Source organism: Micromys minutus (assembly GCF_963924665.1).
Source record: "Micromys minutus genome assembly, chromosome: 1".
In the NCBI taxonomy this organism is placed as follows: Eukaryota; Metazoa; Chordata; class Mammalia; order Rodentia; family Muridae; genus Micromys; species Micromys minutus.
The window spans coordinates 89,372,213-89,384,688 of record NC_137969.1 but is presented as its reverse complement, the minus strand read 5'-3'; the positions used below and the strand labels follow the sequence as shown (position 1 = coordinate 89,384,688).

The 12,476-nt window shown below is 38.9% G+C and overlaps 1 protein-coding gene across 2 annotated transcripts in view; it reads right to left on the bottom strand.

Annotated features, from left to right (window-relative positions):
* SYT14 (synaptotagmin 14) overlaps nt 1-11,388 on the bottom strand; it is a 118,636-nt gene extending 107,248 nt beyond the window's left edge. For both annotated transcript variants that reach the window (XM_080917878.1, XM_080917877.1), the window contains exon 1: nt 11,345-11,388. The gene's annotated coding sequence lies outside the window, so the exon portion shown is untranslated. The remainder of the gene's footprint in view (nt 1-11,344) is intronic.
* Nucleotides 11,389-12,476: the final 1,088 nt, after the last annotated feature.

Here is a 12,476-nt window from a genome sequence, read left to right as displayed (position 1 = left end):
TTATTGAAAAAAGGACAATGCACAGAAATGCATTTCATGGCTAGAAGCCTGGACAAGCAGCACGTGGCTCATCTCTTCTGCAGCTCTAATAAGGACAGCCACTCCAACTACTGTGTCCAAACCTTCTTCTCCTCTATGCCTAGCACTCTCTTGTACCTGCTTATCCCAACTCAGCTGTGTAGGAACAGAAGACAGTGAAAGACCTGAGCAGATGCATTATCTGATTGACATACAACCTTGAAAACCTTCCATTCCCATTGTCAGTCCTTTATCAGTGGTTGCTATCAGGTAGACATCCATTCTCACAGTAAAGTGTTAACTGAAGAAATTTTTATTTATTTATGTCCATATTTAAGAGAAACCGCAAAGATTACTCAGACTTGAAAGTAAGCCAAGCATGGTGGATCATGGTTCTGTTCCCAGTATTCTTGAGGCGGAGGCAGAACTGCTGTAAGTTTGAGGTCAGGCTGGTTTACATGGTAAGTTCTAGGCTTGTCAGTGCTGAATAGAGAAATCCTGTCTCAACAAAGCAAATCAAAACAAGAAAAAGACCACCACAACTGGCATTTAAGTTAAGAACAACATGAAAGAACCATCACAGCTGGTGCCGTGACGTAACATAGCATAGAGTTCTATGTGGTACTGAGCTTTGGGTTCCACCCCTGTAACACAGCAACGCCAATAAAAAGCCAGGTGAGCAAGCTAAGCTCCACGCAATCTTGATCCAAACAGAACTGATTAAAAAGCTTATTGGTATCATCATTTCAAAGCAGGCTCAGAAGTTTATCCTCAGTAGCTTAAACAAATGACTTCTCTCTCATAAAGAAAAACTACAGCAGATAATAAATCTATAGACTTAGTTGAGGCAGTGTAGTGGTTTGAATGAGAATGTCCCCCACAGTCTCAGGCATTTGAACATTTGGTCCTTAATTGATGCTTGGGGAAAAGTTTAGGAGGTGCAGCCTTGCTGGAGGTTGTATGTCACTGGGAGGGCTCTGAAGTTCAGGGCCCTGTCCCTTCCAGTTTGCTCTCTTCTTATGCTGGTAGTAAAGGATAAGCTCTCAAGTCCTGCCTCCGGGCCTGCTACTTGCTGCCATGCCTCTCCTCCCCCATCCTGGACCCTTATCCCTCTGAAACCTAAGACAAAATAGACTCCCTCTCTCTTCCTTGAGTTGCCTTTCATTAGGGTGTTTGCATCACAGCAACAACAAATTTCTAAGTATTTGGGTTTTCTTTCATCGTTGACAGGGTATCACCATGGAGCTTAGACTGCCCTCAAACTTGCAAAAAATTTTCTTGCCTCAGCCCCGGAAGTGGACAAATTACAGGCATAGGCCATGACAGCCAGCAAATAAAAATCTTTTATATTTAGCAGTACTGACTTTGTGCTTCCCACTGAGTCATACCCTGTGTTCCATTTTTTTTTACTCATTCATTTTTGTGGCACTAAAAATCGAAGTCAGGACCTCACAAATGCTAGACAAATATACTAAAACTTGATCCACAGGCAGCAGAGAGAGGCTGCACCTAGCATAGACTTTTTGAACCGCAGAGTCCACCCCCAGTGACACACTTCCTCCAACAAAGCCATACCTCCTAAACCTTCTCAAATAGTGCCTCTTCCTGATGACTAGGCATTTAAATATTCGGGCCTATGGAGCCATTTTATTCAAACCACCATATATCTTCTATTCTCTCACCACTACAAAGATCTTTTGTTTTCTACGGTTTATGAAAAGACTCTCAGACGCACTGGGATACATGATGCTGCTATATGAATGTATACAAAGTAAACTACAGGCTACATAAGGATGGATTTGGTATACGAAAGAAACTAACAGACAGGCCCATGGGGAGTCCTGTGCTAAAGAACTATAGAGTAAGACTCAAAAGTATTAGCACATATTACCCTACAATTACCTGCCTGAGGTTTATTATTTTAGTTTGGGGTTCATAAAGTATCTAAACTAATAATCATCAAAGAAACACAATTCACAGCATTGGGATAATTTTGAATATAGAGAGGAACCTACAAGACAAAAATGACACTACATAAAAAGCACTTTTTCAAAATGTGTGTTAGAATGGGCACATGTATGCAAAACTCCTAAAATATCCAACGATATACATGAGTTAGAGATCTCTATGAACACAACTAACTACTGTAAGAAGTTCCTCAGCTATATGTCAGCCTGGACTGCCACCAAAAGTGCTCACACACACCAAAAGCCCTAGCAATGTAATAAATGTAGTAAGAATTTGTCTTCAGGGTGCCCTCACTACAAATCAGACAGCACTATGAATGTAACAACTGTTAAGCCTTTACAAGGAACCAAATCTCAGCAGGTGTCAAGGAACTCATAGGGAAGGAACCTTATGCTTGTAATGAGTATAAGAAAGTCTTTGGTACAAGGTCACTCCTCAAAAACAGCAGCAACCTCATCAGTGAGAAAAAGACCTGTTTTGTATTCCAAAATCCACTTTCTGAAGAAAACACTTCATTTTCCCTTACAATTGGTGGCACAAAACAACTCAACCACACACCAATGTGCTAAAAGGCTTTGCCCTAAGCAAAAGAAAAAATAGCAAAGAAAATAGAAGATAAAAAGGGACACTGGTTAGACCTAAAATTGCTGTCATAAAAATCAGTCCATCATGAATTCTCTCTCCTCCTCTCTCCCTCTCTCCCTCCCCCTCGCCACTCCCCCTCTAGTTAGTGGATCAGAGCATAGAGTACAGGGAAAGAATTTGAAAGTATAAGATAGCTTTAAGCATTGGTTCTCAACCTGTGGGTTGTGACTCATTAGAAAACCTACCTCCATAAATATTTGCATTGTGATCCCTAACAGTAGCAAAATTACAGATATGAAGTAGCAACAAAAATAAACTTGTGGTCACCACGACATAAGGAACTGCATTAAAGGGTCACAGCATTAAGAAGGTTGAGAACCACTGGCTAAAGGGTTACTGGAATCTGTTTCTTCATCTACCCTTAAAAAGTCCTTCCAATTTACATTTAATTAGATTTTATGGTTATTTCTTAATTTATTTCGATCTTTCCAGATGGCCTGGAACTTGCTCTGTAAACCAGACATTAGTTAGGTTACTCAAAATCACAGAGATCTGCCTGCCTCTGCCTCCTGGATGCTGAGATAAGAAGTGTGTGCCACCACACTCGGCTCAGACTTGCCTATTTTTAAAGGCTATGTATATTTTATGGCTTCTAAGTCCTGTTCTTTTTTCATTGTTCTGCTGTAGCAGACAGTGCTATAATAATCATGTTTAGGAGTAAAAACTTGATTTCTGTCGTGTTATTTCCTCATAAGAAAATCTTTAGAGAAGCAAATTTTAGTGAAAATCAGAAAATTTTCCAAACCCTCCCCACAAAAACAAAATATATCAAAATCCCTACTACATACTTCACAGAGCCCTTAAATTCACACTGAAGTCACATCTCTATGTTACTCAACTACTGGTACAGAAAACATACCACATAAGACAATGGACCAATAGGCATTTTGTGTTGAAGTGGTGTGCTGTAAAGGGTAGAATACAACCTAGTGTACTTCCCAGGCTCACTGGCTTCCTAACATTCTCAGCGGGCTACGAAGAAGATTTAGCCATTCTATTGAATTACTGAGGGCAAAAGACTATTAAGGAATGTGTACTGCATCAGACTGGCCCATAAAAGCCTCTGAGAAACAACCCTTTCCCTTTCTTTCCTCCACGGTGCCTGCTTGATGAAGACCAGAGCCACGACTGCCAAGCACCTAGACATACACCCCACGGAAGAGTGCCCTGTGGTCATCCCAAACAGCTGGCTTGAATTTCTCAGAAGAAACCTCTCTGCTACTTGAGTCGGAGGTTTGCTGAGTACAGCAGCTAACTATACATTAAGTGATCCAATAAGATGACCAGTTCCTGTGTTTTTGTTTAAATTAGAAATGTGCTTCATTCACCCACATGTTTGAACACCGACTTCCCATTTGGTAGCTCTGTTTGAAGATGCTATAAAACATTTAGGACATGGAGCCTTGCTGAAGGAAGTGTGTCTCGAGGAGTGGGACCTGAAAGCTACACGGCCCACCCCACTTCCACTTCTCCTTTTAACTTCCTGGTCCTGCTGCCATGCTTCCCCCACCATCACAGACATCTTGCCCTCTGGAACCATAAGCCAAAATGAACTCTTCCTTAGGTTGCCTATGGTTATGATATTTTATCACAGCAGCCAGAAACAACCAAAATACTTAGGGAAGCAAAACAGCCTACTTAAGGATGCACGTTACTGAAGAGGAATAAGGTGGAAAAAGAACAAAATCTGAATGATAAAAATCAACATGGATTCTAAACTCTGGTGTGTAGGGACTTGCGCTAGAACCTGGATATGGAAAGGAAAGAAAAGGTATTTTAAGAGAAGTGAGGTTGTACAAAAAATATATATATAACTGAAGTACAAGCAGCTATCTTACAAAAACTATTAATCACAAAACATATCACCTCTGAAACTCTACCAAAACTGAAATTTAACTATACTGGGGTAAAGAAATGTACAGGAAGATGAAATAATGCCTTATTATTTCATTGTTACTGAACTGTTATAACCTCGTTAATAGTTTTGATTTTGTTTCTCAGTGGTTTATAGGCATTAGCTAGTTTATGCATTAATACATATTAACTAGTTTAAAGCTCACAGACCAGAAGAGATAGACAATACTGCCATCCCAATCTACATCCAGAGGAGAACCACGTGGTATAAAGGACCAGGCGACACACTGAGTTCACCCAGCTAAGAAGCAGAAAACAGCATTATGGAAACCCATTCCAAAGCCACTCGTGAAATCACCTCCCACAGCCAAAGCACAGATGTCTAAACATTTAAAAACCAAATGAAAAGAAGAGAAACCTTAGGATATGCAAGCAGGCAGGAAAAAGAGACAACTAACAGACTTCATTTTGTTTCTCAGTTTGGACTTGCTGTAGTTACAGATCTAAAACAAACTAACTCATAAGGCTCCTGACAAAAGAGAACACTTCACTTTCATGAAGTTAAACTACCACTTCAGCTGTGGCTTAGGGCACATATTATACCTTGTTTACTCTGTCAAAGCTTCAACATAAACCTTAAAAACACAAAAACTATTGTAAGCAAGAGAGAGGAGACATTTCTACAAGAAAATATGCTTTTGGTTAAGTCATTGAAAAATTAAATTATCCCTAATGCAACCATTAATTGTCTTTTTAAATTAAATTCACTAAGGCAATCAGCTATTGTCTTCAGAGCTAGACTGCATACTAATGTGTTTTCATTTTTAGGTAAGTCAAAGTCATGTCTGCACTTGGCCATCTTTGCCTTTCTACACAACTCAATTTAAGAGTGACCTCTACTGACATCCTGGCTCCTCAGACCCTGGCTCTTCTCACCCCTAATTTCCCAGTTCCTACCTTAATTTGCAGGTTTTGATATCCAAATGCCTTTCTGACATCATTAATCAATGTTTAGTGAGCACCTAGAAGTCAACGTGTCGAAAATGTAACAAGTGACTTCTGTACCCCACTGACGTCATTGTAGTCTACTGTTTTCACAATTACAGATATTTTGAATTTGTTTACTGTCTATATCCCATTAGCCCAAGCATTATAAGCCACAGGTGGTGAGAACATTTGTCATTTATTAACCACAAAGTTCCCAGCACCTAAAACAGTGCCTACAATCAGACAAATGGTAAAATATTAAAAAATATTTAAAATATTTTTAAAATATTAAAATGCATAGATAGATATAGATATACACAAGAAAAGTAACAGAAAAATCCTATCCCCTACTTCATAACCTTCAGGCCTTCAGCATACTTTTCACTTCCACCCCCTACAGAAGGGAAGAACTGGATATATACAGTGGGTTTCTAAAACTGGCTCTGTCTGCTACTGCTGCCTTTCATAGGGCACTGGAACCACCTCTTTCATCGAAAAAGATACAATAAAGTGAGCATACAAGCCTATTTAAAAAGATAAAAGGAGGGATTGGGGAGACAGATAGCTAAGTTAGGTAAGTACCTACCATCCAGCCACGAGGATATTCATTCAGATCTCCAGCACCCACAAGAAAACTGAACATGGTAGGAAATGTCTATAATCCTAACACTATGGAAGTGGAGACAAGCAAAAGCCCCAGGGCATGCTCTTCATCTATCCTACACAAATCAGCAAGTTCCATGTTCAGGAAAAAAAAAAAATCTTGTCTCGAAAAAAATTAAAGCAGAGAGTAATACAAGAAAATACCTAACATGGACCTCTGACTTCTATATACCTAGAGAAAGAAAAAAAAGGAAGCCCAAACTTACAATATAGAGTCTTAGCATAAGAGAGATAGAAGGGTTCACATTCTGCATATACAACAGACAGTATTACTAAATAGCCTTTCTCTTAATTTCTCACCCTCCTTTGTTTATCCCACCTCGGGAGAAGAATGGCATGGGGCAGAGGTGTTCTCTACACTTGGGATAAAACAGGGAGAATACCACACAGGTCACACAGCTCAAACAGCTACACTATAAAATAGATGCACTTTGTCTTCAGTGTTCTATAAATAGCCTGCCCTTGGCATCTCAGATCTGCCTATTCTGGACACTGTCCTAGATTGTCCCATGCTAGCTTTTCACCACCTCCCATCCTTGCCTATCGCATACGTTTTGTCCTGGTTCTGAAGCTCCAGGTCCATTCTTATTTCCCACAATGGAAACAAAGTAATCTGATATACTGTGGTAATGTGTTTAGATAACAGCGCTGGAAGACCTTTCTCTTTCAATATAACATATTTCAAAGATCATATAGACCCTAATTTAGTAGCTATTAAAGAACGAGAAGTTATATAGTAATGGGCAGACATTTCTGAAGCAGCAGGTTCTTCTGGCATCTTTCAGATCATTGATATACTCTGTAAACAGAGCTCAGAAACTGCATTCTCCTAAGAGAAATGAAAATCCAAATGACACTGAACTATACTTTTCTAACACCAGATTAACAGCAGCAATGCCAACAAAAAAATAAAAAATACAAAAGACAATGCTGACAGAGCACAGAGTTCATGTGTTTCTGGTGGGTATGCAAAAGGGTACTGCACTAATGAACTGCAGTACGGATACTGTTCATTAACACGAGGAATCACCTAGGATGTAAGACTCCAGACACACTTGTGAGGATTATTTACTTTAGTTTATTTTGAGGTTAAAAATGCTTTATTATAGACTGATAGGTGGAAACACAAAAGAAAGCAAGCAAACAGAGCTTCTTTATGGCAGGAATGGATCCCAGAGGTAAGATACCTGAATGATTTTGGTCAGCCTCTGTCTGGACAGATCTGTAGGAGATTGTCTTGATTAGCTTAACTGATGCAAAAGGACCCACACTAATATTGGGCATCACCACTTCCTGAGCTTGGGTCCTGGACTGCATAAAAAGGAGAAAGTCAGTTGGTACATTAGTCATCTCCTGTTTTCTGACTACATATGCAGTGTAACCAGATGTTTCTAGCTCCTGCCTCCATGACTTCCCAGCCATGATGGAACTGTGAACCAAAATTAGCCCTTTTCCCCTCAAGCTGCTTTCCCAAGAGTATTTTATCACCATAACCAAAAATAACTAAGACAAGTACTATATACAAGGTAAGAAACTCTGTAGTTTCTAACATGTATATCATCAAGACCTTTTCATCTTAAAAGCTACATTCCTCTTCAGAGTCTCCCTGCTCACAGGTCTCCAGGAGTAAGTTCTCATGTACATTTTTATAGATACTTTATACCTCTGAGCTGATGATGTGTAGAAGACACTCTAGACTTGAAGTCTGCTTTGTGGACCAGGTGAGGCACCTTAATTTTTTTTCCCCCAGTACAGTGGAAATCCACAGAATTCTTTATATCAGATTGATATGGCTAATTTGCCCTTTTAAAAATCACTAATGCTTACTATAAGAAGGTAAGCAGTTAAGTAAGAAAAAAAACAAAAATTAGTGTTCTAAACAAAAGAAAATATCCAAGGATACAGTAATAGCAACAAAACAGGAGGGAAAGATGGATTCAGAATACACCATAAGTACAACCTGACAATTACATATTACAAATGGGAAAGAAGAGACTAATAGAAATACAGAACAATTCTTAGTTCGAACCTCAGCAACTAGGTGAACAGTGATACTTATTAGCTGAGATGAGTCGGACGGGCTCATTGGAAGGTGAAGGTCACTTAAGAAATTACGACATGTCTTTAAGATGAGTCAGTCTGCTATTCTATAGACATCCAAATAAAAAGACTGAGATGTGAGATAAAAGAGCAAGGACTTAAAGGCCATCCACACTGGCTTTTCTCAAGGAGCATTTGAAACAGGAAACTAGATAAAAACCAATAAAAGGAAAGATGGTGAGGTGAATTAAGTGCTACACCCTCAGATATTCTGTGCTGCAGACAGAGTAGCCAGCAAAAGACAGAATGCACACATGAGAAGAAAACTCAGGGCTGAGCAGGGCATAGTGTCACATTTCTAAATCCCAGCACTGGAAGGTAGGAGTAGAAATTTTAGAAATTTAAGGGCAACACCAGACACCCAGTAAGCTGAAGGCCAGTATGGAATATATAGCACCCGCCACAAAAAAAAAAAAAACAAAAGGTGATGGTTGACTTGGTGTCATTTCATAAGACACTAATAACTGGCACTAATTACAATGCTTCTCCTTTATATAACCTCCTTATGTTCATATAAGTCTAGCTTAAAATGAAGAACTGTTAGCCTTCAATCTTAAATGTTTAAACACTTATGACACATTTAGAATGGGATACTATTAAATGCTGAGGAAATAGACTCAGATTTTTTTGTATATAACAATATACAAATATAAAATAACAAAAAATATTTTACTAAAACATAAGATTTACAGAAGTTTCCAGACAAGCCATACAAAATGGTCACAAGCTTTTCTTCATCTTTTGGGGGTGGGGTGGGGGATGGAAAATCTACACTTGACAGCAAAGTCACAATGTTATTAGTGAGGGCTGTGATGTTTATTTCATGTTCCCATTTTGGTTCAGACAATCAAGCTTGTCCATATACAGCGTCTAAAGTTAGACTTGGCTAGAGAGCATATTCTAAAAAACTGGTTAGCTACATTTAACCACTGCAATTAGATCCCTTAAGGGGGGCGGGGAGGGGAAAGAAGGCCATAAAATTAAAATAAAACTACTTTCCCCCTAAAAAATAAAATAAAAACCAAACCCCTGGCATCTAACCCTGACAACTACCTTCATTCACAGTGCCTTGTACTTAAACCATGATGGGAAAGGAGTCAGCACAGAGAGTCCTGCTCCTCAGCATCTCTCACAGCGGCCCAGATGACACCTCTAGACTCTGCTCATGCTTTACAACAGTGAATCAGGACAAGACAGATTTGCTAATGTGCATGTAATCACCAAAGATGAAGATGCCTGGGCTTTTATTCTGTAATGTTTCTAAGACTGTGTCCATTAAATGCAAACAAAAAAGGGAAGAAGTCTTGGCAGAACAGGAGAAGTGGTGCACACTTGATGATCTGATCGACTTAAATATTGTTCATGGAGTAAACATTTTTTAAGAAGTTACTACGGTGTGAATAGTTGTTTTAAATGTTCGCTGAGCTAAGAATGTCGTAGGGTGCTCACTTGCTTAACAAACATGAAGCCCTAGGTTCAATCCCCAGCAATCCATAAAATCAGGCATAGCACCAACACACACCTGTGATCCTAACTCTTGGCCAGTGGAGGTAGATCAGGAGTTCAGAATCCTTTTCTTTTCTTTTTTTTTTTTTTTTTTGCTACATAGTAAGTTCAAGGCCACCCTGAGTTACCTGAGACCTTATTCGAAGTAAATAAGCACAGAATGAAGATTGCACCTCCCAAAGAGAAGGGGAAGACTAGTTTAATACAGAGTGATGTAAGTGAGCGAGACTCTGCACACTACCCTAGCTCAGAGGAAGACCAGTTGGCAAGTTAAGTGTTCTATTAAGATCACCAGCCCTCTATGCTCCAACCATTTCCTTCTAGCTGTCTCTAGTCTTGAATCCTTTACCTGACTACTGCTTCAGTTGCTTTTGATTCCAACTGAATCACTTCTTAGCCTTTGGGCTATGATCAAGTGTGATTCTTTTGCTGCCCCATCAGATAAAAAGCTTTCAAAAATGTTAATGAAATAACATCTACAAAAATTATTTAAAACTCTCAATAGGATAAAGATAATTTAATACACAAAAATAAAATGCAACACGAGAGTAAAAATATTTACATAAAAATACACAATTTTGCTCTTTCCCATTTTTAGGAAGAAGCACAAATCAAAAAAAAAAACGGACTTCCGTTTCTGCCTTTCCAGTACCAGAGGAAAAGACACAATAACCTACATGTTAATCAAGAACAAAGACTGTCTTTAAATGACAGCAACTATAGGCAGTGACCCACAAACTAGTTAGCAATAACCACATCAGTGACGATCACATGTATTCCCCCAAGAAAGTTTTTTTTTTTTTTAATTTCAATTGCAAAGCAGCTAAGGATTTTCCAGAGCTGTCAAGAGTGAAAACAACTGACATTTCGCTTGCATGTCAGTCATATCATGTGTCACAGACACTGTTCCAACCTCAAGGTGAAAGGTCAGGATGGGCTTTGGGCTTCTGGACAAACTCAGGAGGCCCTGCTCCGTTAAAAAAAGGAAAGAAATGCTCCTTGCTGAGAATCAGGCAGGAGTGGTCAGAAAATGAGGGAGGGCTCAGTTCTGTGATCATTCCTAAAGGTTTCCTAAAACCTAGAGAGCACCTGCTTCTTGCTTCCCACCTGACACCTGGACCACCCTGTTGAGCTGCCTAGTTACCAGCAGCTCCTTCTAAGGAAGCACAGGCTGTTGTTGGTGTCATGGGGTTGTGTGACCTTCGTAAATATTACCAATTTCAATTTCAACCAATTGCTCACATCTCTCTGATGGGGTACAGTAACAGAACAGAAGCCGATTATAGGCCAAAAGCACCCGGCATCCAGATTCTGAAAGGGAACAGAAATCAAACTCTCTGTTCTCTGCCTACTCATACCAAAAAAAAATTTTTTAAAGATAGAAACAAGACTTTATTAGTCGATCAAAATGAAATATGTAACCCTCAGTAGCTACATAATAAGCATCATGTATTTGAGGTATGCTCAAGTCTACAATATACAGATGAGAACTAATATCTATTAAATTATATGCCTTAACTATCCAAATTATCATACTAAAATTCATTATATCCTATAGAGTACTCACTTAGTACTTAAATATCCATGCAGAGGGTTGGCCTACCTTTTCTAATACAGATAAGTTCATGTACTCCACAGGTTCTCTCTCCACCTATTAAAAGAAAAGTTTATTAGCAAATAAAAATGCAGAAAATGGCTTCAGTTTGATTATTACAAAGAACCATGCTAAACAATCACCTAGTCATCTAGAAATGATCTTTAAAAAAGTTCCCTAATTATTTTTTGAAGGTTAATGGAACTAAACACAACAGACTGAATTTTCCTTAATAATCCAGAAATGAAAGGCTCTATAATTTCTGGAATAAAGACACTTTCTTTATTCAGTAGACTAATTCAGTTGGAACGGAGAGGAGAAAACTATACCATCATTTCCTATGTGCCCCTTCCTGTCACCTGGAAGGAAGCATAGTAAGGGATGACCCACTTTGTTCCTGAGCCCTAACACAAGTCAGTTACTTCAAACGTCAGCTAAACTATCATGTAAGCTATAGAGGGAAGGGTGGCCCTTCCCCATCCTCAGCTACTCACTCTTATAAATTTGTAAGAAGACAAATGCAATAGACAACAGGATAAAAATAATATTACAGCCCTGCCCCCCTCAAAAAAAAACTCTTAATTCTTTGGAAGATTTTTTTCCCCTAATCTCATTTTTCACACCTCCACTTAGTGAGGAAAACACAAATACAGGAAAGGACACTCGTCTATAAAGCCCTGTTCAATCAGTTATCACAAGCATACACCTGAGTTACAACAAACCAAGGCCAGAAAGAGCAATTAGCCAACTCCAAATCCACAGAGAGGAACTCTCCTGAGTTCTGACAGTAAGGCTGCTTCTTCTACTTACAGTACACAAACGGAATTGCTCAAAAGACACTTTTGAGACTTACTATTTTGAGTACATTTGTGATTATCATTTGTATACTGTGTTAATTATGATTCATTCACTTTCAAAATTCCACAATGTTTAAATACACATAAATATGCACACAAGTCTGTATATATTTTTATATATGAACTTAAGTTCATAAACATTTGGACTGCTGTGTGTTTAGGTTTGCATTAATATTGCTATTGGCCTTTTTAAGTATACCTCTTTAATATATGCATGCATGCCTTTCTCCTGGTTGTATACCCGGAAGTACTGTTGGGTATATTTAGCAAGCTAATGACAAGTG